The following is a 20,621-nucleotide window of genomic DNA, read 5'->3' on the forward strand; positions in this document are numbered from 1 at the left end:
TCTGTTAAACTTTTAAAGACATACTTGAAGTCACTGTATCCCCATATCTGTTCTCATTTCTGATTTCTTTCTTTCTTTCCCTGTCTCTTTCTTTTTGTGAGCATTGGTAACAACTGAGATGAGTACCACTTAGCAGACAAATGTTTCTAATCATGATGACCACTTGCCCAGAAAGGCTTAAGATAAGTTTTCATGGGCTTCTCTCACAAGGGACTGGCTCTCTTTCCTATTGCCCTAGTCATGAATAATAGCTTTCCTGTCAGTTTCATGCCACCCAGTGCAATTTATCCGTATTGTAGTAGCTTGAATAAAGATATTCCCTAGCTTTCTAGTGTGTGTGTTTTGCCTTTTACACCTTAGAGGTCATCATTATGAAAATGAACATTATTCTTGTATGTGATTATACATTACCGATTTGGGGAGAAATAAGAAATCTGAAGTTATCCCATATTGACTTCCAGTTTGTCCATTTTATTCCCCAAATATGTATTATTTCCTATTTAAAACTTTTAACTTAATTATGTGTATGTGTGTATGATTGTATATAGGTATGTGCACATGAGCATAGGTGACCAAGGAGACTAAGTAAAGGCACAACCTCCCCTAGATCTTGAGCTACAAGTGTGATGTGTATGCTGTGAATATCATTGGTTAATAAAGAATCTGTTTGGGGCCTATTGCAGTGCAGAATAGAACAAAATGGGAATTTCAAGCAGTAGAGGAGGAGAAAGTAGGCAGAGTCAGAGAGAAGCCAAGTAGCCACCACAAGAGATAGAAGCCAGACACTGGACAGGACAGAACCTTACTGATGGGCCATAACCTCATGGCAATACACATATTAATAGAAATGGATTGGTTTAAGATGTAAGAGATAGCTAGAAATATGCATAAGCTCATAGGCAAAGCAGTGTTTTAATTAATACAGTTTCTCTGTGATTATTTCAGGTCTGGGAAGCCAGGAATAAGCAAGCAGACTCTGCATAGAGATTGGTGTGCCAATGTGGGGCTGACTACAACCACATAAAACCCAAGAAAGCTTGGAAAGGAATTCTAGACACAAAAGAACAGAGGGAAGCATGACTTCTTGGTAGCGGCTTTTTTTTTTTCAGATGGACTCTGTTTGCTGGCATTGAGCAGGGGTGCTGCAGATCCTTTGAGAGAGGTCTTCCTGATTCAGCATTAGCAGCAAAAATAAACCCATGCTGCTTCTTTAAGAAACAGTGGCTTCCTGGTTCATGCTAGTTGCACAAACAGCTCTGGATCTTTCAGGAAGCCAAGCACTTAAATGGAGTTTGTGAGCAGCATGCTACAAACTGCTTAATGGCATAAAATAGACCCGCTGCATACCTGGAACTGGTCAAATGTACATGACTCTCAGAGGCACTGAACATGCCTCCACCATGTTGGACTGGGTGGAGCCAAATGGCAAAGCAGCCTTAGTCCTAGCCACGCTGCTTAGTATTTTAAGAAGCAGTCCAGGTCAGAAAAGGATTACAGATATGCAATAAAGACAGATTCAGATAAAAAGGCCTCTTAATGTCACAGTGTTAGATAAATGTATGTAGGCTTGGGAGAAAGAAAAAAAGAATATAGATAGTTATAAAAAGAAGTAAATCATTTAAAAAAAATAAAACAAAGTCTTTAAGGAGACACAGTACAGTCATAGATAAGAGTGTAGTGATGAGCAGCAGGGCAGGCCTGCTTTTCATCCCGCCCGGCTACTGGCCACCGGCTAGCTTATGCCCCGAAATAACAACACATAAATTATATTCTTTTAAACACTGCCTGGCCCATTAATTTCAGCCTCTTATTAGCTAATTCTCACCTCTCTTTCTTTAACCCATACTTAATAATCTATGTAACACCACGAGTGGTGTCTTACCGGGAAAGATTCAGCATGTCTGTCCTGGTGGCTGGCTCTATTGCGTCTGTCTCCCTGAGGAGAGGCACAGCAGTCTACCTAACTCAGGAGAGGTGTGGCATCTGACTGAGCCATCTACCTCACTTCCTTCTTCCTGTTCTGTCTACTCCACCCACCTAAGGGCTGGCCAAGGCAGTTTGTTTATTAGCCAATGAGAATCCTCCATCATAAGAGATTTTTAAAAAGCCATGTAAAGATGGAAAATACACAGAGAGTCTGGATTATGTATATTATTGTGTTTTCTTTGAATTTTTTGACTGTGAAGGAGCTAAGTACACAGAGACATTTCATTATACAGGGTGCTAAACTAAATCAACATATATATATATATATATATATATATATATATATATATATATATATATATATAGGTTTTTCGAGACAGGGTTTCTCTGTGGCTTTGGAGCCTGTCCTGGAACTAGCTCTTGTAGACCAGGCTGGTCTCGAACTCACAGAGATCCGCCTGCCTCTGCCTCCCAAGTGCTGGGATTAAAGGCGTGCGCCACCACCGCCCGGCTCAACATATATATTTTAATGGTATCTTGACTTCAGTATTTGGGTCTAAGCATATGTTACTTTGGAAAAGAGGTTCTACTTTTGTTTACAAAGAGGATGAGAACCTATGGATTCCTTGTAGGCTAACATGCTTTGATGGACCAAGAGCCCTGAAATGTCACCATAAACACCCTCAAAATTTACTTAGCCCAACAAAAAGCAGGAAGCAGTTTGGAGAGAACTACATCTAAATTCACTAAATGATCATTTATAAATGTTTGTTTATATTAAAGGGGATATGCCATAGAAATTTGCATTGGTATGGATCTTGGTTTATTGCTACAAATTTAAGGTCAATTATATATATTTCTGCTCTTGATTAAGGTATTGTGTTTCTGCAGCTCATTTAAAAACTTAATGTATAATTAAGAAATATAGGTTAATAGATAGTCATCTATATAGTCAATCTTGTAGTCCTGTTAGGTTTTCTAGACATATTCTAGAAATTCTAGAGTTTTGGAAGTTGCTTATAATGTACTTCCTGCTAATTTAGGTAATATTGTATCCTTCTGGAGTCTTTGATGGGAATTGAAGAATAGTTATAGTTTTATTTAATCATGATAAAATATAGATTAGAAAAAATCTTTAGACTCACAAAGGTAGGATAGATGATAGAGTATTTTTCTTAATTTGCAAAACGTAAATGGACTAAATATTGTAACTGTAATTCTTGGTTGATAACTGCTTTGTTGTATATAATCTTGCTATGTTAAAGTTAAACCTTCCTTTTTATTTAGAGAGAAAAGGGGAAGTGATATGGGATTTTTCTCTGTATGCTCTGAATACCATTGGTTAATAAAGAATCTGCTTTGGGCCTATTTCAGTGCAAAAATAGGGCAAGTCAAGATTTCCAAGCAGATAAAGGAGGAGAGAGTAGGTGAAGTCGGACAGAAGCCATGTAACCACCACAGGAGACAGAAGCCAGATACTGGACAGAAATTTACTGGTGGGCCATAACCTCATGGTAATACACAGATTAATAGAAATGAGTTGATTTAAGATGTAAGAGATAGCTAGAAATATGTGTAAGCTAATAGGCAAAGCAGTATTTTAATTAATACAGTTGCTGTGTGATTATTCTGGGCAGTCAGGAATGAACAAGCAGTCTCTGAATACACAAGTGGTTATGAGATAACAAACATGGATGCAAAGAACTAAACTCTGGTCTTTCTGCAAGGCAGTACATACTCTTAAACACTGAGTCATCTCTCCATCCCTGTATTATTTCTTTGTTTTACATACACCTACTTCTTCTACTTGGTGCGGGAGAACAATTCTATATCTGTCAATCATGTTTTAAATAAATGCTGATTGGCCATTATCCAGGCAGAATGTATAGGTGGGACAATCAGTCAGGAAGTAGAGGCAGGATAAAGAGAATAGGAGATTTCTGAGAAGCAGGAAGCTCCCTCTGCATTCCTGTCCAGGCCACAGAAGAAGCAAAATGTGACCTGCCCCATTGAAAAAGGTTCTGAGCCATGTGGCTAACATATACTAGAATAATGGGCCAATCAGTTCATAATCTAATATAGACATTCTGTGTGATTTTCTGTGGGACTAAACTGCTGGGGACCAGGTGGGACAGAAACCCCAAGCAGCCCACTCCTCCTGCTACATCCACTGATAGATGAATACCTTAACATAGAAGATTCTAGGCATTTTATTGTTGTTGTTGTTGTATGTGTGTAATATGAGTATAAGTGTGCATGTCACAGCATGCAAGAGGAAGTCAAAAGACAACTATGGAGTTGGTTTTATCTATACTTTCATGAATTCCAAGGATAATTCTCAGGACCTCGGGTTTATAGAGGAAGCACTTTGCCCACAAAGCCATCTCCGTGGTCCCTGGATTTATTTCTATAGTGAAATTTGTCTGTTTTTAACCCATCAGTAGTACTCCAAGAAAAGCAGTCAAAATAGAAAACTTTTCTTCCAGAAGTTTAGATGACAAGTTTGAACAAGTCACTGTAAATCCTAATAGCCCCATTTGCTAGATGATAACCTACTCAGATATATATATTTCTTAAAAAGAAAAAGACAAACCAAAAAGTATTATCTTGTTGAGACCTAAATCATTAGAATTGGCTTCCCCTTGACTAAATTTAATTAACAGGAAATTTTCCTCTGTACAATTTTCATAAAGGATAACAGACTCTCCTTGTTAACACTTTCTTAATGAATGCTCAATGAAGTGACCCCTATCTTCTATCATCTTTATAATCAGGTAGAACACACTAAGGAGGGAATCACTGTCCTTTATTTCTAGCCATTGTGGAATTTGCTCTCAGACTGGAAATTATTAAGTACATGCTGTAGCAGCTTAACAGGATAGGAAGTAAGTCAGCTTATGCTAATTTAGTCAGAGAGTGGTTCTCAATATCCATGAATCTGCATTGTGTCTCCTTTTAGCCAAACTCTGTCACATTTTATACTTCCTTTTGGAAAATTGCATCTGCTCTTCTGACAGCATAGCTGCAGAAATTCATTTCTCAGAAGTCAGGTATCCTGTAATGCAACTGTCCGAATTCTGACTGTTCTAAATAGCCCTGTCATCATTTCTCCAGATGCCTAAAGATACAATCCTTTTTTTCCTGGATCATACCCTTTTATGTGCTGAAAATTATCCAAAAATAAAAAACTTTGAATTATGTGGACATGATGAAATGCTTGGCACTTCCTACTTTCCTTACAAAACATATTTCTCTGAGGGGCTCATTTCTGAAACAGGACTATTTTCTCTCACAGGTTTTTTAGCATGGTAATTCTACTAAATTTCCACACTTATTTTTTAATCAGTTGATTTGAAAATCAACTATTAAACTTTGCTTTGGGTGATAAGTACCTTTTATCCTGAAGTCAGATAATCACAGAATGCCTGCTTCTTTTCTCCTCTCTATAATGTAGTAGTGTCAAGGAGTTCCACAGCAGCCTGGGATGAAGTATAACAAAGGTTTATTTATTTGGGAATAAACTCACAGTAAAGGTAGCAATCTGAAGTCCTCTGCATTTGCTGGGAGCTGGAACTGAATCCAGCAGGTTAAAAAAAAGAGGGGAGGGTATGCTCATTTCTCATTTACACTTATAGTACGAGACCATGCCCAAAGTGGGCCCATATCTTAAGGCTGGAGGAGTTCCCACAACACCTCCCCCTTTTGTCTAAAGAGAATTCTATGCCTATACAAAACTACATATAATAAGAACAAATATCAAGTATTGTCCAGTGAAAAGAAGACGCAAAAACATACAAAAATTAGAATTACATCAGCATGAACAACATCAAACAAGAAACATATGCTAAATGTTTCAATAGTTATCCTTTCCTAAGAAGTCTAAATCTTATATTTAAAATGTCTTGGCTCAGCCTTGAAAGGAAAGTAACTACAACTATCTAGTCTTCAACCCCATCAAAGACCTGAGAAAAGAAAAAAATATTACCTGAGTAAACAGGAAGTGCAATCAAGTAACTTATAAAAGGGGTAAGAAATGACAGAGACAAATGGCTACCTACACCATCACCCAAAGTCTCATTTGCAGGTTGGGTCAACCAACATTGGCTAAGGCCTAGAATATCTGACAGACAATTTTTAGAGGTAGAAAAAATGGAAAAACTGTCTTAACCTGTCTTGTCAAGGTTTGACAGTTTTTACTTTTATCTTGCTTATCCTGTTTGGACATCATGTATTTTTGTCAGTAGTCAAGGCATGGGCAGTTCTTTGCCCAAAGGCAAGTTTTGCCAAGAAGAAAACAAGCTCCAAGTGGAGTGTCTTTGGTGCCAATCTTGGGAATAGAACAGCGCTGCCAGAAGGGAGCAATTGTGTCTCACATCAACAACATTCTAGATTATTTAAATGCCACATTCTACAGTTCTTTGAAGTGTTTGAAGATTATCTATGTAGAATACAATCTCTATATATCTAAAGAACCTGAATAATCTAACTTTAAGTATGACAAACATGGGTGACTACTGGCCTGTAGTTCTTAATGCCTATATATCTTAAAAACTAAGGTTTCACATTTAAAAAATTAAACAATCTTTAAACAACTGTGCAGCAAATGAGAACAATAACATCAAAATGTAATATACATACATATATACATATATAGACATAGATATAGATAGATGATAGATAGATAGATAGATAGATAGATAGATAGATGTGTGTGTATCTTGATCAGAGGTAGAAATGTGTAGTGCAGTATGATAAATATATCCTAAAATTGCATCAATATACAAAATATCTTAAGCAGAAGTAGAAACATGCAAGCATTAAATATAACAAAATAACTTTGCATAGGTGCACAAATACTGTAAACAGAAATAGGAGCATATTCAATATAACAAATATAATTTGAATTTATATCAATATACAAGAATCTATACCAATGTAAATTGTCTATAAACAATAGCTCACAAATAATACACTAATATACCTTTTATCCTATCCCATCCATTCCCCTTTTTTTCATATAAGATCCCTGAACCTACTTAATTTTCACCCCCATATCAGTTATTGTTGTAATAAAGCCGCTTGTTTGTTCCTAGCTGCCCAGATCCAAAATAATCATACAGAAACTGTTTTAATTAAATCACTGCTTAGTCTATTAGCTCTAACTTCTTTTTGGCTAGCTTTTACATCTTAATTTAACCCATTTCCATTAATCTGTGTATTGACACGTGGTTATGGGTTACTGGCAATGTTCGGTACCTGTCTCTGGCAGTGGCTCTATGGCTTCTCCCTGACTCTGCCTCCTTTCTCCCAGCATTCAGTTTAGTTTTCCCCACCTAGATAAGTTCTTCCCTGCAATAGGTCCAAAGCAGTTTCTTTATTCATTAACTAATAAAAGCAACACATAGAAAGAAGGACCTCCAACACCATCTTATAACCAACCCCTAACAGATGTCCCTAACCCTGAGGAAAAACTTTGTTAGGAGAGGGGATGTCATTTTCTAGAATTACTTCCAGCAACACCACAAAGCATAAGATTTGCTCAGAACATAAGGATGCAGCTGCATTTTTGATCTGTTAGTGAGGAATTAACTAATGGCACAAAGATTAGAGGTAATATTCATAGTTTAGTATTGCTGCATATGATTTGTTTCATATAATAGTGTACAGTAAGAGTCATAAATAATCTTTCTATGCATTCCTAAATATAGCTCATTATTTTAATTTCATCCTAGCTATGAAGACTAGAGATTTGAATGGACAGTTTATGTAAGCTATAGTATTTGTTTTTAGTAGGTTAATGAATGGTAGTATTTTTAAATATCTACTTTATTGGACGATTATATGTGGTTTCATATATTAAAAAGTATAGTGATAAACATTCCTGGGTTTTTTTTATATGAAGATCAAACTAAGTGTGGATTTGAGTTCTTTTTCTAAATAATCAGACAATGTTACCTCTTTGGATTCTAATTTTTTTGGCTGTAGAATATAATAGAATTGTACATATTCATCTTCTATCGTAAATGATCATTGAACCCTTGCATATTCCAAATACTGTGTGTACAATGTGTACAAATCAGAACAATGTACATTACTCTTGAAGTCTGAGATCTAGAAGGAGCATGAGACATTAGGAAAGTAATTAAACCCACAAAATTTTAAAATTTTAAAGTTGGTATGTGTCATGAAAGCATACATAAGCATGACTTCATCCACTCAAATGCCTTCCAAAATTGGATGTTTAAATTGAGACAGATTATCTGTCTCATCACTTAGATGCAAAGAGAGCAAGCTGAGAAAATAGCATGTAGAAAAGTTAAAGGGAAAGGGAGCTTAAGATGTTCAAGGAGGATGCAGGGGACTTGCAATGGGTGATTAAAATGGTGGGATAAGAGGTGTCATGTCAGCTCTTTCAGGTGGGACCAAAAAGAGTTGTTTGTGGTAACACAGATGGACGAAATCTCCATTAGTAACAAATAGTAAAGTCTAGTCCCAATAATGAAGAGTTAATACATTTTAATAAAAGCAGAGCTCGAAATGCTTAAACAGATAAAATTCATTGATCTTAAAGTTTGCTCAGTGGTTAAGGGTATGTACTGCTTTCATAGCAAACCAGGGTTCAGTTCCCAGCCCCCATATTAGGTGGGTCACAGCTGTCTTTAATTCCAACTCCAGGGGACACAACACCCTGTTCTGGCTTCCATGAGGGTCCCACACATGCACACATACCCAGACTCAGGCACATGCAAATACATATATGTTTCATTTTTCGGTTTGTCGAGACAGGGTTTATCTGTGTAACAGCCATAGCTGCACTGAAACTAGCTCCTGTAGATGAGGCTGGCCTTGAATTTATAGAGATATGCCTGTCTCTGCCTCTGCCTCCTGGGTGCTGGGATTAGAGACATGTGCCACCACTGCCCAGTCTCAAATACGTACACCTAAAAAAATTTTTAAGTAGACTTTAAGTTGGAAGAACACACTATTTTTATATGGCCATTGGAACCGCACAGCTTCATACTAAAGTGAATACAATTAGAATAACTAATATACTTCTTATAGTAACAGAGACTTTGTCCCAGCTACACAGTACCAGGTGCAGGTAAATATTCAATTTTCACTGTGTCAGATTGCTCAATGAAAAGTCCATGGTTCAACTAGGGTGTTCTGTTTGTCTCTTTGAACTGTGAGGGCAAGTAATACAAACTAAATATCAAAAACTAATATTCCCTGTTGAAAATAAGAAAAGAAGTTTAACACACAAAGCACTTTCTTAGAACACTTACCTTTGAAAACATGTAAACTTCCATGATTCTTTGAGATGTATACAAAGTCTTATTTTAAAAGTAAGGTCAACTTCATGCTATCTTTACAATTTGGGAATGATTCTTTAAAAAAATATCTGAAAGCTATCTTCTTGAAATTTTTCAACAAAAAGAAGACAGCCCTCCTAGTATCTCTGGAGAAGTGGCCTAATGTCATCGTATACTTGCTCTGAAACACCCTTGATGTGTGAGTCCCCTCTGTATGCTGTGATTACTATTCATGAATAAAGAAACTGCTTTGAGCCTATAGCAGAGCAGAACTTCCCTAGGCGGAGAAAACTAAACTGAATGCTGGGAGAAAGGGGGCGGAGTCAGGGAGAAGCCATGAACCCGCTGCCACAGACAGATACAGAACCTTGCCAATAAGCCACAACCACGTGGCAATACACAGATTAATGGAAATGGGTTAAATCAAGATGCAAAATCTAGCCAATAAGAGTTAGAGCTAATATGCCAAGCTTAGTGAGTTAAATAATATGGTTTCTGTGTAATTATTTTGGGGCTAAGCAGCTGGGAACTAACTAGCACATCCTCCTGTCTCAATATAAAAGACCTTGGTTTCTTTCTTGGAATACTGAGCTCCAGCAAAGGGGTTCCAGATCACAAACACAACAGAGCTCCATGTGCATTACATTGTCTTCCTTGAGGACTAATCACTACTTATCTCAAGAACATGCCGACAATGGAATGTATCTGGCTGGCTATGCACTAGGCTAGGATTTCTTTCTGTCTTTGTACTCTGTGCAGCAGACTGCTCGATTTCTTTCTCTTCAGCTTTGGTGAATAGCTCTTATATTATGGATATGGAGAGTATCTGGGTATTTTATTATATTTTCCCAATAATACTCGCTTCAGCCTTCTCATTGCATCTTTTGTCATCAACGACAGCGAAGCAATCATCCTTCAACCAGCAGCTATACTTCAGGAATGATTTGGTACTGGGTCCCTGGGTCTTACAGCACCTATACTTCAGGAATGATTTGGTACTGAGTCCCTGGGTCTTATCACAAGTCCTGCTGGACACCAAGCCTGGCACTTCAGTTGAGGCTGTCTTTAGCTGCCCCATGATTGAAGTAAGGCTTTGTGCCTTGGGCCTTCATCTGGAAGAGACTAGATTATGATTGGGAAAATGTTCTTTCTCATTCATTCTACACTTTTTATTATATTATTTCAATGTTTCCAGGCTCTAGATGTAAAAGAGTAAATCAACTAATTCTTGTTTTAAATTCTGCTCTATTCTAGGGAAGGAACATAGGAAGTAAGTAATCATTTTTTTTCACATCTTTTTGTTGTTTGTTTGTTTTTAGAGATAGAGTTTCTCTCTGTAACAGTTCTGACTGTACTGGAATTTGCTTCATATACCAGACTGGCCTCGAACTCACAGAGATATACCTGCCTCTGAATCTTGATGTGTGCCATCAGTCAGACGGTGGTGGCACACGCCTTTAATTCCAGCACTTGGGAGGCAGAGATAGGCAAATCTCTGTGAGTTCAATGCCAGACTGGTCTACAAGAGCTAGTTCCAGGACAGGCTCCAAAACTACAGAGAAACACTGTCTCTAAATATATATATGTGTGTGTGTGTGTGTGTGTGTGTGTGTACCATCTCTGCCTGGCCATATCATAACATTATAAACTTTTTGAAAGTGGAGTGCAATGGCTGCCAAGATTCTGACTAGCAAACAGAGGGACTGTATGACAACCCTGCTTCAATTTTAAGTTTGCCTGCTTCAGTTCTCATTACCCAAGGGTTTTTGTCACTGTAATGACTTTTCACAGCTCAGCTGGTACCTGTGTGAAGACGGACATTTAAAAGAAATCCCACACTAGCTCAGAACTGAGTATAATAGAGAGTTGTTTATTTAGGGGTAGACTCACAGATTATAATCCTCTGCTGGAATGGGAAACAGGAACCTAATCATGCCACCGAAAGAGAGACCAGACCCATGCTTTACATTGGCATACATAGTATAAGAGGGCACGCCCAATTGGTGGGTAACTTAAAGGTTACTGACGCTAGGAATTCCTACAGCATCTGTGTCAGAATAGTTTCAGCCAGTGTGCCACACTGGGTCAAGAGAAAATGAGAACAGTACAAAGACATGCAGCAGAGCTATGATGTTTCCGCATCAGTTGACAGCTGGCTGGTGGAACACCATCGCAATGATAGCATAAAAGTGAGCTGACTGGAACTCAGTATGGAGAACTCTCCAAAATATAAAACATAATTCTGCCATATGGCATAGACATAGAACTTCTTAGCTTATGCTCAAAGGACTAGGCACCTTACTCTACAGATACTTGATCAGCCATATTCCTTGCTGCCTTATTTACAATAGCAAGGAAACGAAAACAACCTAAATGTCCTTCAACTGGTTATAGATACTGATAATACATTATGTAAACACTACAGAATACAGACGGGCAGTGGTGGCACACACGTTGAATCCCAGCACTCAGGAGGCAGAGGCAAGTGGATCTCTATGAGTTCAAGGCCACCCTGGTCTACAGAGAGAGTTCCAGCAGGACAGGCACTAAAGCTACACAGAGAAACCCTGTCTTGAAAAAAACTCCAAAAAAAGAAAAGAAAAGACAAAAGAAAAAAACACTAGAATACTCTTCAGTTATTAAAAAAAAAAATGAAGTCATGAACTTTACAGGTAACTGGTTTGCAGAACTGGGAGAGATCATATTGAGTCAGGTTACCCAGATCCAAAGAGCAAACATTGTGTGTTCTCTCTCATCAGAGGCCCTTAACTCCAAATCTTCAGGTGTAAGTACATATACCAGAATAACTGCTGAAACCAGAACAGTAAAAAGGGACAAGTGCTGGAGTCTAAGGGTAGGGGAGCAGTACAGAGGGGAACAGCTGGGTACAAGTGATCTGATGTAGAAAATAGGGAAAAGAAGGGGGAAGAACATAAATACAGAAGTGGTAAGGAGAGTAAAATAACAGTAAAGATATCTGAAAAGATCAAAAAGATCCATTCTATTAACTCTGTACCTAAACATCCCTGTAATACACATAAGTTTGTACATACATATATAGTTTAAATGAGATCTCTCAATTAGGCTGACAATGCTCACCCACCAAGAGCTACAGACCACCTGACAAACAAAGCTCCTAACACCAGTCATAAGAAACCCTGGTTTCAGTTGTTAGAGAGGGTGTTCAAGATACTCCCCAAATACACAGGCTACGGCTACTGCCCTTAGTTGCCTCCTAGAGGTGGAAGGTCAAGGACCTCCTGCTAAGGACAACGAGCACTTCACAACATAGCTCAGTACCTGAACTTGAGAAGTGGGCAAACATGCTTGGAGCTGAGAACGGGTCAGCCATCAAGGGGTCAGTAAAGTCATCCATCTCGGAGGGGAACCCCAGCAACTACGTTAAGCACAACCCTAACTTATCTGTTCTTATATTCGCTGAGAAACGTAGCCTGCGTTTCTCGCCAAGGAAATCTCTCTATGCAACAGGTAGAGACCGTTCCATAAAACCACAATCCATCAAAATCCAGGGCTGTGGAGCCCAATTCCAGTGGATACATCTGAAAGCAAGTCCTATATCTAAAGTTCAAGGCACACTGTAGATGATGGAAAAACTGTAAGGACCAAAGGATTGGGAGTTTGGTACAGGACTGTGTCTCCTAGTAACATCAGAAGCTACATACATAAAGCTTGACCAACATGGCGGCCTAAACATGAGCTGAGCAAGAACAACAAAAACAAGCATTCCAAAGTGGGTGGTTGAAAGACCATGAGGTCTAAACCTCATACAAAAAACTAAAGACTCAGCAGTGCTCAAGGAATAGTCTTCCCCAGGGAAGAGCAGACTAATTGTTTTCTAATACCAAGTGGTCAGCCCTGGAGACATGCATGCAAATAACATTATAACATTAAATAACAGACTGAGCAGGTTATATTTAAGAATATATATATATGGGGGGAAGTGGCTGTGAATTTGAAAGAGAACAAAGAGGGCCCCTGTGGAAAGGTTTGGAGGGAGGAAAGGGAAAGGAGAAATTATATGATCATATTATAATCTCAAAAATAGGAGAAAAAGAATCAGAAAAGTGGGAGCTGAGAATCCATGAAACTGCCCAATACAGTTTTCATTTATATAGTTCATTCAATCTTGTGCCTTATAGTAAACCTAATATCTCACAAACAAGCCACATTGCCCATTGCTATAATTTGTCCCAAGGCTATTGAAAGCCCATTATTTTTCTCTTCCATCACACATTTTAAATTGCTTTAACTCTTGCAGAACAATTCGCTCCCTCCAGGTTGCTTTCCAAATGAGATCACACAGACATCTTAGGGAGGTCGAAGCCTTTTGCTGCACAGTGGTTTACCATAGCTGCTGACGTTGGCTGTGTTTATAACCAGGTAGAGAAGCACCAACGTGTTCTCCCAGCTTCCAGATGTTTTCTTCCTTGACCCTGCTGTACAGTCTCCCTTCCATGGGTAGTCAGGACTACTCCACCCATACAGTGAAACCATTATTTACTCCCTAAAGGTTCAGTAGTACCAGAAAAGAAAACAATAAGAGGGGTATGGCAGAGTCAGCTGACAGCATTTCCTGATGGGAAACAGGATTCTGCTTCAGCAAAGCCAGAGAATGGAAAGCGTCATGCTGTAGGTAGAGTGCTGGGTGAGCGGAGCCCAACCTCCCAGCATCCTTAGGTTATCTCACTCACATTAGAGGCGAGTATGCCAACTTTCAGTTCAATGCATACACCTAATTCTGAAGACAATCTCAAAACTAGTGGTCAGCGAACTGACTTCTTGCCAAATTCATTTCTTGTTCTAGGCTGTGTTTGAACTTGGATGACTTTCAAGTCATGATAGATGAGTCAGGAAAGTCCTCCAAGTGCATTACACGTCACCTCTAAAGAAGTTTACTGGGGACCGGGGCTTTTTAAAGACAGAACTCCTAAAAGCTGTACTTATACAGGAGTTCTCTGAAACTTCCCGAGTTTATTCCTCAGCCTGCCACCCATGAACCCTTGATAATAGTACACATCCACTCCCACTTAGCACATCCTGCTAGTCTAATGGCACGAGAGAGTGGGCCAGCATGTCATTCTGCAGAAGGATGAAAACACTGGGCTTATAAGAACTATATTGTCACCAAGACACAGAGAATGAATATGTCCCTGGGACAAGATAAAAGGCTGCAGTGACTTTGGGGGAATGGCACTGAACTCTGCCATGGGATGTTTAAATGCTCCTGGAGGAACTTACTGAGCTTCACAGTACACTATAAAATGGTAGAACAAAACTGAGCCTGTCCGTTGCTTTTACCGCATTTCTTAAGCATTTAACAAAACCAGCCAGCTCCACAGTTACTGTCGTAGGATTATTCCTTGTTAGTTTCCTGCCATGTAGGCCAATAAATTCTTCTGTGGTTAAGGTCAGCCATTGTCATAATGATGCCTCCAAGGGCTAGCATCTTCCCACCCTGGTCCACCCCAGGATAAGGAAGAGGGGATTAACCACTAGGTTGATTATCACTTGCAGAGACCTATCTTGAGATCTAGTCAAAAGACACCACCAGAGCTTCTAATATTGCCAGCGATCTACCATCCTGCAGATATGTAACTCACAACTTATATAAAATATCTTTAAGTTTGGAGACAAGCTCACACTCTAGAGTGTTTCCATCAAAGGAAATGTTTGTAACTTCTAAATTCTGTCTGGTAACAAATTCATCTCATCCGTGCTATCCCCCTTATCCATGGAGCATGGAGCATGTGTCAGAATGACGGAGGTTCACAGATGTCCCGTGTAGATGTAGTACATCCTGAGAAAGCAGATAAGAGAGAGGTCCCAGTGAAGCAGAAGGGAGATAGGATTAGGTTTTACCTGCTCCTTCTGGTTTCACAGCAAAGCTGGCAGCAGTTAAGGAGGATGGAAATAGATGGAGAACAGAGCTAAGGCACAGTGCCCCCGGCAAGCCATATAACTGTTAAAAACAACCAAAAAAGGAGGTATGAAAATCCTGGAAACTCCTATCCAAGTATACCCTAGAACACATTAAATAGCAACACCACTGTCCAAACCACATTAGTTAAATATCTGTCTTGTTTCTCATACGCAGTGTTGGAAAAATGAAAGAATGGGTGGATAAGTAAACAATGATGTTTACCATTATTATTAAATAATAATATTTATACATCTTAGGTAAAATCTAATAAAAGCAACATAAGAGATGAGATAGAGAAAAAAAGTATAATAAAAGTCATCATTGTTTTCTCTGTTGGTAAAACAAAAAGGTTTTGTCTAGGTCAACGCAGTTGCCAAGCAGTCACTCCCCAGTGTTCTCCCTGCTGATGAAGGTGGGCTTCCTGTCAGCACCTGAGGGTGCTGTTTTCTGTGATTAAGCTAAAAATATTATGCATTGAGGCAGAGCTCCTAGGTACTTACAGTTGCTAGTTTTTTAAAAAAAGGTTTTTAAAAAGGTAGGGGTTTTTTTGTTTTGTTTAAATACTTTTTTAAAATCTCACAAATATATACTGTATTACATTATTTTCCCTCCCTTCCCCCACTCCGGTTTTTACTGTTCTCTCATCCCATTTTAAATTGGCCTCTTCTATTATTGCTACACAGAGACACACACAGACACATTCACACATATACATATGTAATACACATGGTTGTTACATTTTAAAACACACACATGTAATACATGTACTCATATAAACATTACCTACTGAGTGTAATTAGTGTGGCCCATATGTTCATGTGTTTAGGGTTGATCATTCAGAACTGGATAACGGTTTAGGTGGTGCGTACCTTTAAAAAATTGATTTTTCCCTCTCTCAGCAGCCACGGAGGGCCTGTAGCTCTGCATCTAGTGGACACACCTTGTGGAGTTTACCCACCATGTCAAATGGCGTTGTCATTGTGCTGTCTTATGTGGGACTCTTTCTTCTGAAGCTTCATGGGAATAGCATCCCTGTCACGTCTAGAAGTGGGCTCACCTGGCTCTTACAATCTCTCTATCCAACTCATCCTTGGTGTCCTCTGAGCCTTAGGTGTAGAGATTATATTGTGACTATACCAACTGGGGCTTTTTTTTTTTCTTTTGAGACAGGGTTTCTCTGTGTAGCCTTGGATGACCTGGAACTCACTCTGTAGACCAGACTGGCTTCAAATTCATAGAGATCTACCTGCCTCTGCCTCCTGAGTGCTGGGATGAAAGGCATGCAACACCACTGCGCAGTCCAACAAAAGTTTAAAACTTGGTCTTGGTCTAGGGTGTTTATTACAAAATGGTTTTCTATACAAAATGGCTTTATATTCAAAATTTCTATACAAAATTGTTTTATATACAAAATGGTAACACATGCCTTTAATCCCAGCATTCAAAAGAGAGGTTCAAGAGAATCTCTCCTAGTTTCATGTCAGATAGATTACATAGTTGAGATCCTGACTCAAAAAGCCAAAACAGTGGGCCAATTATGTTTAGAATTAAAAGTTCTTTCATTATGTTCACTGGAGGACCCTGAGTAGCAAGATACAGGTACTACATTCAAGTAAGAAAAAAAGAGGTTCATAGGCTTATTCAGGTATAAATTATGTCTACAAAAATGTTTTATTAAACTTATTTATATCAGAACTACCTAACATATTTATCAAAGCAATTCTTTTCCTGCTTTTCCACCAGTATTATAATTCATGATATTAAATATTTCTGGCTGTGTTCTTTGCATTTTACCCCAGTACTTAAAAAAATAGTGCTATCTACTAATATAAATGTTTCAACTAATCAACGAATGAATTTACTGATGTTAGTCAGATTTTGTCACAGTGTAACTAAATATGATGTAGACACTGTTTTTCTATTTCATATCATATGAGCGAAGAGCAGAAACCATTATGTCTTTAAATATGATGGTGCTGACTATTTTATTTATTCCTTGATTAATCAGCATCTATAAAACAGGAAGATTTAGCATACTCTTTATGAGTTAGTAGGAAAAATATATTCTTAGTTAAAATATGGTTTTTTTCAATATTTGATTAATTCTTAGAGAATTTCACACCATTTCTTTTTACATATTCACCACACAAACACTAAGGATACTGTTTTCCAAATATAACAGGGAAACTTTATGTATGAAAAAGGATATTATCTTTTTAAAAAAAATCTCCAAGTTCTATTATGCATATATGGGCTGAATATTTGCCTAGATATTTAAAATAAATTATTCCATTTATCTGTTAGCAGGAAATTAATCTGATACATAATAAAGATTAGTGCTTTCCATATAGTTCTTTGCTTCTTGTGTTCTCTTACCGCTGTTTCTCTGTTCGCTTTTGCCACCATAACACTCAGTCTGTCTGCACTAGTGAGAATCTGGGTTAACCCAGTGTGGGATGATATCAACTAGTTTGAGACAAAAATGGAAATGTGTACAACCAAAATCTCAAATAAAGAAGAAAAGCAGTCTGAGCAGTCTGTGGAAATCAGTGTGTGAACATTCCATGAATTTTATGGAAATACTAACTCAGAACCACACACACAAACACAACACACAACAGCCCACAACAGAGTCATCACAGTACCTGATTTCAAGCATACTACATAGCACATTAATAAAACACAGCATGGCACTGACATAAACAGACTAACAGACCAATGAAATCACACAGAAAGTTCAAAACATAAAACCCGTGTCTTCAGTCAGCTGAGTCACCAAAAAAGACAAAAACAAAAAAAACAAAAAATGTCTGAGGAAGGACAGCCTCTTCCACAAATAGTGCTGGAATAGTAGATAGTCACATGTGAAAGGTAAAAACAACCTCCGTCCCTCACACTACAGACAGCTCAGCTGAAATGAAACAAACATCCAGATGGAAGACCTAAAAGTACAAAACTACTAGACAAAGATACAATGGAAGTACTCAAACCATAGGTACAGGGTTAGACAAAAAATACAACCAAAGTACTCAAACCATAGGTACAGGGTTAGACAAAAAATACAACAGAAGTACTCAAACCATAGGTACAGGGTTAGACAAAAAATACAACAGAAGTACTCAAACCATAGGTACAGGGTTAGACAAAAAATACAACAGAAGTACTCAAACCATAGGTACAGGGTTAGACAAAAAATACAACAGAAGTACTCAAACCATAGGTACAGGGTTAGACAAAAAATACAACAGAAGTACTCAAACCATAGGTACAGGGTTAGACAAAAAATACAACAGAAGTACTCAAACCATAGGTACAGGGTTAGACAAAAAATACAACAGAAGTATTCAAACCATAGGTAAAAGGTTTTTTAGTCCCAGTACAAGAATAAAATCAAACGTAAAAGTGTAAACAAAATCACAACCAATGAAAAGGCTTCTGCACAGTAACAGAAACAGCATGTTCTACAGAACAGAAGAAAATCTTTGCCAGTTACCTCTCTGCCAAAAGGTTAACATTCAAAATTTATAAAAAAAAAATCAAAAATGACTTTCTCTTAAAAAGGCAACCTGATTTAAAAGTAGGCAGTTGGTTTTTCAAAAGAAAATTCACTAATAATATGTGAAAAATTCTTAGTATTACTAATTATCAAAGAAATGCAATTTAGGATCTCAGGGACATACCATCTCACTCCAGGTAGAATAACATTATAAAAAGTAAAAGGTAAATGCTAGTTAGCATGGGCGAAAATGAACTCCTACAACTTGGAGAATGTCACACACCAAAGAGCTGTCTTTATGGATAGGTTTATTACAGGATTATCCACAATGAAAATGAACTCCTACAACTTGGAGAATGTCACACATCAAAGAGCTGTCTTTATGGATAGGTTTATTACAGGATTATCCACAGTAGTCAAGGAACGCAAGGGAGGTGAATGCCCTTCCCTCAACAAATGAAAAAGCGCATATGTTTGTATATGCATGTAAATATAGTGTAAGTGTGTGTGTGTGTATGAGAGAGAGAGAGAGAGAGAGAGAGAGAGAGAGAGAGAGAGAGCGTGCACCATATTTTATGTTCTTAAAAGGAAGGCATGGAATAATTTGCAGTGTTGATACCTGGAGGTCGTTGTGTTAAAAATGCAGGCATGTATAGCCAAGCACTGCGTGATCGCTATTACACTTAGCATCTAAACTAAACCAGCCTCATAGAAGTGGAGTAGAAAGGTTGTGGGTATTAGAGGATGGGACTGGAGGAAGAGAGGCTGGAATGTGTTTCTCAAAGGGTGCGATGTTTCCGCTAGGCTAGAAAAGTACAATAAGTAGTCTGCTGTACTGCATGGTAACTGTTCTTAGTCGTAGGCATTTTCAAATGCTAAATAGATTTTAATATTCTAAATAATGACTTAGGAGGTAACAAATAGATTTCAAAGGTAGATATCATAAACCATTAATATTCCATTTCATCAGGTATCAGACAAACATTCTGAAGGTGCATTTAATAAAATAGGGGGACTCTGGCAAACGGAGTCCCGGGAAGGAGGTCGTTGCTACTGGAGTAAGGTATCAGGGACATTTTCCAGCAGTCTTTCACAGTATCAGATGTAAGAGGTGCTGCTTGGGTAAAGAATGTAAAACCTAGGAGCCACTTTGAGAAGAGAACTGTGATAGAAAGAACTCAAGAATGGCCCTGCCTACTTCCTCTCACCATCCATCTTCCCCGGCTGAGGAAGAGAATCCAAGTTTCCTCTAAAGCTAATGGAAGGACAGGGAAAAAAAAGAGAATCTGTTCTTTAATAAATTCTTTAAGATTTATTCATTTGAATTGTGTATGTGTGTGGTGTGTGTGTGTGGTGTGTGTGTGGTGTGTATGTGTGTGTATGGTGTGTGTGTGTGACGTGTGTGTGTGGTGTGTATGTGTGTGTGTTGTGTGTGTGTGGTGTGTATGTGTGTGTGGTGTGTGTGTATATATGTGTGGCGTGTGTGTGTGGCATGTGTGTGTGTATATGTGTGGTGTGTGTGTATATATGTGTGTGGTGTGTGTGTGTGTGTGTGTGTGTGTGTGTGTGTGTGTGTATGCCCAATACGTACAAGTGCCCATAGAGGCAGATAAAGCCACTGACTCCTCAAGAGCTAGAGTTACATGTTATGAATTGCAGAATAAGAGTTTTGAACCAAACACCAGTTCTCTGGAGAGCAGCAAGCACTGAGCAATCTCTCCAGCCCTAAATAAATTATTTATAGGAAAAATATGCCTGTACAAGTTCACAGTTCAAGTATTTAAATAAATTTAAGTTTAAATAAATGTCTATTTCTGCAATAAATTCATTAGTGTCTACTACTGTTGCTATCACCAGACTGAAGTTTAATTAGTTTTAATTTTTTTTCTCAGATTTTCCTTCATAACAGATTTACTACCAACAATTGTTATATAAGGTTTTGTTC

General features: G+C 38.2%; 1 protein-coding gene across 1 annotated transcript in view; it reads right to left on the reverse strand.

The window, feature by feature from the left end:
* The window catches only part of Npffr2 (neuropeptide FF receptor 2), a 157,383-nt gene extending 147,948 nt beyond the window's left edge, over nucleotides 1-9,435 (reverse strand). Inside the window, exons 1-2 of the mRNA XM_038343736.1 lie at nucleotides 9,213-9,435; nucleotides 5,319-5,405 (exon numbers count right to left, since the gene is read on the reverse strand). The gene's annotated coding sequence lies outside the window, so the exon portion shown is untranslated. The remainder of the gene's footprint in view (nucleotides 1-5,318; nucleotides 5,406-9,212) is intronic.
* Between the last annotated feature and the right edge of the window lie 11,186 nt (nucleotides 9,436-20,621).

This window comes from Arvicola amphibius, chromosome 1 (genome assembly GCF_903992535.2).
Source record: "Arvicola amphibius chromosome 1, mArvAmp1.2, whole genome shotgun sequence".
Taxonomy (NCBI): Eukaryota; Metazoa; Chordata; class Mammalia; order Rodentia; family Cricetidae; genus Arvicola; species Arvicola amphibius.